The 8034-nt window shown below is 33.6% G+C and overlaps 1 protein-coding gene across 1 annotated transcript in view; it reads left to right on the forward strand.

Annotated features, from left to right (window-relative positions):
* LOC149564137 (reactive oxygen species modulator-like protein) overlaps nt 1-6925 on the forward strand; it is a 63497-nt gene extending 56572 nt beyond the window's left edge. Inside the window, exon 4 of the mRNA XM_089827211.1 lies at nt 6520-6925. The gene's annotated coding sequence lies outside the window, so the exon portion shown is untranslated. The remainder of the gene's footprint in view (nt 1-6519) is intronic.
* Nucleotides 6926-8034: the final 1109 nt, after the last annotated feature.

The following is an 8034-nucleotide window of genomic DNA, read 5'->3' on the forward strand; positions in this document are numbered from 1 at the left end:
GTTGTTTGCAAGAAGTCACCAAAAAGGCTTTAAGTTTGAAGATTCAGTGACCAAGGAAAGTTTGAGCTCCAAGCGAGCATTTCCTGTACTACAAAAAATTCCTTTGGAGGACATCATACCTCTTAAGTGGAATCTGGTGGAGATGTCTAAAAGCGAGTTGTGGAGGAAAAACCAATGTTTCTCATGCAGGGAATCATGACAACCAGGTCATAGGTGTTTGGGAACAGAACAAAGTCATTATAATATTATATAGATGTAGTCTCCGATGAGGATATTGAAGGTACAATGTGGGAAACTGTACATGCAAGTTTGAAGTTGCTGGAGAACAAGTAACATCTGGGATGGGTGGATTATGGTGTTTCTTTTGGTAATTTTTCTTCTGAGCCAAAATGTAAAGAATGAGTGTAAATATGAGATGAATAAGAAGTTCCGTGCTGTGTATTTTTTCTGAATTCGCTGACAGTGAAATGCGCATTCTGGAATGAAAGCTCCGGTTTTCTCAAGTGAGTAAGACGATACCCCTTGACACTAGTTTAGTTTGGTATTCTGTTGAGGCTGGTCTTTTGTCATTCATGTGCAAGAGTGGTGGAAGGGAGCAGTTGCAGCTCTGTATTGTTTTTTTATAGTTTGATACTGATTGGTTTGGCTAGATATCACTCCATGATAAGTATACAGCTCAGGTCCAAAATATTGCAAGTGCAGGTCACATAAGACACACACACAGTGCAGTTAGCGTTGCCTTCTACATTGGGTCTTAGGATTGGTGGTGTGACTATGAGATATGGCAGATGGTATTGGTTGCTGTCTTCCAAGGTTAACCTGGTAATATTGCTATCCCTGCATATTAGGGAGCTGGCTGAAGCATGATTCTGCATGATATTGTTTATGATAATCAAATATGGTTCCAATCTGAATGTTAAACATTTCTGAGTTATCTGCAGACTGGAATTGGCATGCAAGATTAACTTTGCTTCTGAGCATTCCTGATGGCTGAGCATATTGATATGAGTTTGTTTATTTGTTTAGTTTGCGAACTAATATATGCTGGTGCTATATATCAGAAAATATGATTCAGATTCCCTATCAATTCCTAAAATGTCTGAAGCTGTTCAAGGCTCAAACTATGAAGAGAAACATAACTTTCCCATCAAATTGTAAGTTGAGGGCAGAGATTCTGAGAACTAGAAGACTTTTCCCTGACATTGAATCCATAGAGGTCAATGAAATGAAAGCCAGGGATGAGTTTGAGTTAGATGTTTAGACAAGGGCTAGAAATGACATTAAAGAAGTTTAATGTACCAAGAGAAATACACACTAACAATAATGAACACCCGATCATGGTTGGTTACAAGAAAGACGGTAAACCAAGAGCTGAAATTAATATTAAGATGATGGGTTAAATGAGAGTTTTAAAAATGAAGACAAAGCACTTGGCCAAGGTGCAAAAACACAACCTTGATCTGTTTCTGCTGGTTTATGTGGCACTGATTCACAGGAACCAGGAGACCAATTTCCAGATGTTGCATTGAATATCATTGACAAATCGGTGGGGTTTAATGCAAATTGGATTTCCCTAAGACCTAGTACCTCAAAAATTGGGGACATTTACTTTGCTATGGACCTCACAATATTTGGGAAGGTCAGATGGTGATGCTCACTCCTTAAATTAAAAAGGTGTTGGGAACTTAGCATTTAGGGAATGAGATTTGATTCTATTTGATCATGATCTGAAACCTATTCAACTCCATGAGGAAAATGGATTAACAGTTTTAAAGGTGACATTGAAGAACACATAAATATAATAAGGTTCATGGTAATGGGCCTCAAGGGTCTTTTTATTGCCTCCGAATTATCACATTTTCTATCAGCTTGGGGTTGATGGGTTAATTCATTTTATGTGGACATCTCTACATGTCACAATCATTTAAATGCACTATTAAAATGGTTCCTTGCCAAAGGCATAATGGTCCATTGTCCTAGGAAACCCTGAGAGATCATCAAAGACACAGTAATTTGCAAAGGCCATCTGCAGATAAGGAAAAGCTGCCGAAGAAGAATAAAGGGACTTACGGGTGCCAAAGGAAGGATTTAATTAATATTATGAAATTATATTTTAGAGTTTGTTGCTTAGGGCATTGGGAGAGTTGTTAATGTTGGTCGAAGATCCTATATATAAGAGATCAAGTAATTTGCAAAGGCAGTCTGCAGATAAGGAGAAGCCACTGAAGAAGAATAAAGGGAACTACGGGTGCCAAAGGAATGATTATTACAAAAATATATTTTAAAGTTTGTTTCTTGGGGCATTGAGAGAGTTGTGACTGTTAGTTGAAGATCCTATATATAAGAGATCAAGTGAGGGGAAGAAGATGATCATTAAGTACATTTAATTTTGACTTATTACTCCTTGTGGAGCATGGATCATTGTTTAGAAACTCGAGGATGAAATCCCTCAAGGTCTGAAATTAGAGGATCCCCCCCCAACCATTCACGTGATTATTGGAAAATAACTAAATTTAAAACAAAGTAGACATCTCTATGTGTCATATAAAGTAGGGGTGTTAGTTTAGTAGTGTATTGAGAATTAGAGAGAGGAGTCATCTCCTTCTTTCTTTAACTGGCTGAGAAAAAATGTAAATAAATTAATAAAATTGCATTTTCATGCAACTTGAGTGTTAATTACAAGTTTATAAAATTGAATTAGTTTAACTGATATCTTCCTCAAACATATCTTCAATTGAGTCCAATTAACAAGATAAAGGAGATTAACTGATCTAGCTAACTCAAAACCGTAACCCACTTAACCATTCAATTATTTTAGTTTAACTCCCTCTAATTATTACTTAAATAATTATTAAATTAAAATTCAATATTTTAATTTATTTCAAAAGTGTGTAAATGAGATTTATTTATTTGATTCTATTATACAATTTTAATATTTTATTTTTATTTGATTATTTAAAGTTGATTAAATAATACATACCCTTAGCTTATAATTTATAATTCAATTATTGATTTATTTCCTAGTTAAACAAGAGACACAATGTGTCAAAATTCCTGTCAATAATTGCAAAAGAAGGAAAATAAAGATTTATAGATAGAAAGGAAGGATAGAAAGAGAGCTGAAAGAGAGTGATATGTTATTATAAGGAAATTAAAGGTAGAATGATAGAGAGAGTTGAAGGGAATTTAAAAAATATTAATAATTATATTATTTTAAGAAATATATAAATAACAATAGAAATTATATTATATGAATGAACTACTCATTTCTACCAATTCAATTATAAGTTGAAATATTTAATTAAAAAAAATAAATTGTTGATTACTTGATTCAAACTACCAAAATATCTAGTAAGTTTGAGAGGTAGTATTAGTTTTACAATTTGTAAAATGGTATTAAAATTTTTTTTTAGAGCAAGATTGTAAAACAGTAGTCAGTAAAACATAGTGTAAACTTAAAGAAATAGCATTTTACAATTGGCAAAAATAAACATCAATGTAAAATTGATAAATATATTTAAAATAAGAAATATAAAACATTTAATTCTATATGTGAACTTGGTAAGAAAAACTTAATTGTGATAATTAATACTGATTAGACATTCATTTTTGTTAGAAGTGGTGTGAGGTGGAAGATAAAAATATTCTTTTTTGAAAATCTAATCAACTTGTCACAAATGTGGAAAAGATAAAGTTGTAATTAATGCATTCGTTAATGCATGATAGAGGAGTTAGAAAATATTTGTATTTTTGTTGAAGAAAATTGAATTTCCTCCCTACCAAAAATAGTATGGTCCAATAGAGTGCATGAAAAATGTGATTTATAAAATAATGTAAAATAAGAATAAGATGTAAACATTTGAAGTTTCTTATAATATTTTGAATCCTATTAGTTGATTGGTCAATTGAATTAAAAAATTGAATTGAATGAAAGCAATAGTATCTTGCCTTTGGCAGTAACTAATAAAAGGGTTTTAATATACCTAGTAAAGGGGTAATGGCAACAATGACCCACATGTAACCAATGAATAGTTATTACTAATCAACATGCAATGCATTAGGTGCTGTCACACACACTTCAGACCCTAGTTACATTTTCACAAGCAAATGTGACGAGAGAACTATATAGCTGCAGCTATCGAATACTCTAAATCAATTGCAAACCATTATGGATAATACCACTATAAAGATGTATGTTTGCATGCCCTTTTTACACTTTTAAGATACATCCGTTCATTTACTGTTTAGAATTGCACCCATTGATGCTCTAGAACAACTCACAAACTTAATTATGGTTTTGTGACCAACACTTTGAATGAACAATTGAACTGACTGATTTTTATAGATTTGTTGTTGCATTATATCCAGCAGTCAAGGAGCCTTGAGATGATAAGAATATTAAGGATGTGAAGAAAGCCTTTGCACCAAATTCATAGCTGTCAATTGTTTGACATTCATGTTCAAAATTATATGATAAACCTTTGGGAAATGCTTAAATTTGTGTGGGAAGCAATGCTAATCTGCCCAGACGGGCACATGCCTCCTGCATTAATGGCTTCTCTGGCTTTGGTGTGTAATGGCATTGGAGATCCAGACAATACATTATAGATGTGAGGATAGATGGCATGAAGAGAGGGGGTCACAAAAGCCATTGACCACATTAAATGCAACATGGGTTGATTTTTTTTTTTGTTCTCAGGTTTGCATTTCCATGATTAAAGTTTAAACAATGAATTTTATGCAAAATCTGATTGGTAGCCACAAAGCTTCATTGGATTGATTTTAGGTTTTCATGTTGTTTCTTCTCCATCGTTGCAAACAAACAAAAATCTATGTGCTTTTGGAGAATTAGTAGTTTTTTTGTGAGGGAAATCCCTAAACAAAAAATAATGATGTTAGCTCTAGTCAGAAAGTGTTTTTTAAAGTGATCATGGAGTTAGGTGTAGTCAGATAGTGAGAAAGCCGAGAGTTTCAAACTTGTCTATGTTAATGGTTGGCGGTACCCCTGTGACAAGTATTTTGGGAAAGGGAAGTTTGACGGACTGATAAGAGTAAAGGGAATCAGACTGAGGCGGGTGCTACAACAGGAGAGGAAGGTTGATAGGGACATAGGGAAGCGAGGGTGGGTGGATAGAATGCCTGGCAAGGAAACTTCGATAACTTTGACATTTTGCTTAGGATTAAGACATTTTATCCTTTAGCACAAACACTTGACATCATCTAGGAATCTTGGTAATTACAACACATTATAGGCACATGAGGAATGACAGAAGATCACAAATAGGTTAATTTAAAAACTCAGGAGGTACACAAAATTTCTTAGGTCAAACTATTGGGTCAAAATAGAGTTAAACACACTACTTTTGACATTGACGGGTTGAGTCTCAACATGGGTGATATCCAAGCCATCATATCTTTAATGTGATTATTATTTGCAATTTAAAGAGTAGTAGATGATGGGGGATGACTGGGCATCGCCAACAAATACAATAAAAAGGGGATGTCTCTGTCTGTCTTTTGTACCCAAAACATCCTAGTGTCTAGGATTCACAGCTTGGGCTCATGGACCCTTGTGGAATAGTGAAATCATCTCCGTAAATGTGGATTTTAAATCTTGATACAACTTCATTATTGCAAGTTCAAGATTTTCATTGTTGAATAATGTTCCAATGTATGGAGCAATCAACAACGAGAGTATGGAAGTGGTATCAATAGGCCCATACCTTGTTAATGCATTGTTGGTTCTTTTCTATCATTGTTTAAACTTTTATGTGCCCAGCATCATATGTTGTCATGTGTGGCACAGGCATCTATTTGATGCAATACACACTTATGGTTCCCTTGAGGATACTTTGATAGTATATTAGTGAACTACTTTCATGTGGCTATAAAAGTATATTGGGCACTGAAAATACAAAACATAACAGAGAACACTAATTTTACACCAACCACTAAATGAGAGTGTGAAGCTCTTCTCGTGAAACTTCTTGATCGAAAATGAAATGTTTTGAGAATTATCCTCACCTACCATCTTATCAGTGCAGAATTCTGTATATTCTTCCTTAATTATACATTTGGATTTATTATCAGAATCTAGTAGCAAATGGACGACTCTGTTATTAGCTTTAGAGTTGGAAGGGATCATTGCAAATTAACACAGGAAGTATTATTGGCCTATAAGAACATAATACACCGAGCAGTCACTAGGGACAGTTTACATGAAAATATTCTCGAGTAAATGATGTTTTCCTTTTGTTTTATCCTCTATTATTACAAGCTTGCTTCATATACTGTTGCAACTTACCGGTCAAAAATATTTGTTAACAGAGAATCCTGCAAGCACCAAATTGAGAAAAACTGTTGCCTTATCTTAAATAGTATTATTGATTTCTATACATATTTCGTACGGTTAAAGTACACTTTTTATACCAGCAAATTGTTCTTGACCTTTGACAGATTTTTTTATAGCATAATTTTATCATGACATCTTATATTTGTATATGTTTTTTTACTGTGCAGTGATAGATGTTCGTAGCTTTGTGTGACACATAATTGAAGCTAAAGTCGGGGCATCCAATTCTTTGCCTTTTTTATTTATTTGCGTCTTAAGGATTATAAGTAAATACACAGGTGGATTTTTACTGTATGCTCACCTAAAGGGTATTTGAAGAGAGTGAAAAAGCTTTTCTTGTTGTACTGATGCAGTTTTTCTTATTTTAATGACTTGAGTTCGTCTTGTCAGTGATAGTTCTCACCTTCTGTTTATATGAAGAGAATACAGAATCGATTGATATAATAATAATCCAGTTCTCTATTTTCATGCCTGGAGTTTGGCTGGGCAGTGTTACTTACCCGAATGTTTTCTGTAAGAAAGACTTCTGTAGTTCATTGGTATTTTGAAGGATTAAGCTTCAGATCAGGAGAAGATGCATTTGCCCTTGGTTCTAGCAGTCAAACGATTCCTTTTCTTCCCATGAGGTCTTAGCTATGTGTTTCTGGTTCTCTCTGTCTCGTTTTAAATCTGAGCATGTCTATTTGAAAGGAAAAACCCATGAGATCTTAGCTATGTGTTTCTGGTTCTCTCTGTCTCGTTTTAAATCTGAGCATGTATATTGGAAAGGAAAAGGTGCAGATTATTTGATAATGTTCACACAGTATTTAGAAATTTGCTTACTAGTATTGGCTCAATTAAGGTTTTGGATCCGACAACTTGTTTGGAACCCATTATAGCCAGTAAGTACCCTAACCAGTTCCATAAATGATGAGCTAGCTAACTAATTATACTATTTTAATATTTTAAAAATTAATTATTTTAATAATAATAAATGACACCAGAACTTAAAATTTTATTATTTTAATAATAATAAATGACATGAGAACTTAACCCTTTGATATTTAGTTGTTTACTTTTTGTAGTTCTTTTTTCCCTCCAACTTGGTACTTTGCTTGATGGGACAAAGGAAGGGGTAGGATCCTAGATCTTAGACATGCAATTATGTTGTAGTTGTTGGACTGATAATTGTGAAGCTAAAAAAAAGAGTATTGGGCAAGCTTAGAGGTTGTGTAGAACATATGTGCTCTACGAAAGGCTTGCACTTTGTTTAGGGACTATTGAACTCAATTGTTAAATATATAGATTTGCCTAATTTTGCCCATTACTTATCTTCTTTGTTCAAAATTGCTTAAATGTTGTTCCTGTTTAACCTTTATGTTCCTTTCAATTGTCATTAGTTGTGAAAATCCAAAAAATGTTGCAAGTTTGGGAAGGAATTTGTTGTTTAAAAAGAAGTTTTAGTGAAGATTAGTAGACTTTTAAACTTCTTTTTGATTGTCTACTCAACAATTTGCATAGAGGACATTATTTGTTTATTAGGTCTTTTTCTCCCTTTGTTTCCTTGGAATCTAGATGGACATTGAAACTGTTGCATCTTTGTCCATGTTTTACTATATTGTCCTATTTCATCTATTCTGATTTCAAGTTTCATGTGTTTTGTGTACTTGTGTGATTTGTGTGCACTTCTTATTCCCTTCTCT

The sequence above is a fragment of the Cupressus sempervirens genome, chromosome 4 (genome assembly GCF_028749045.1).
Source record: "Cupressus sempervirens isolate cs-2001-9-10 chromosome 4, ASM2874904v1, whole genome shotgun sequence".
Taxonomy (NCBI): Eukaryota; Viridiplantae; Streptophyta; class Pinopsida; order Cupressales; family Cupressaceae; genus Cupressus; species Cupressus sempervirens.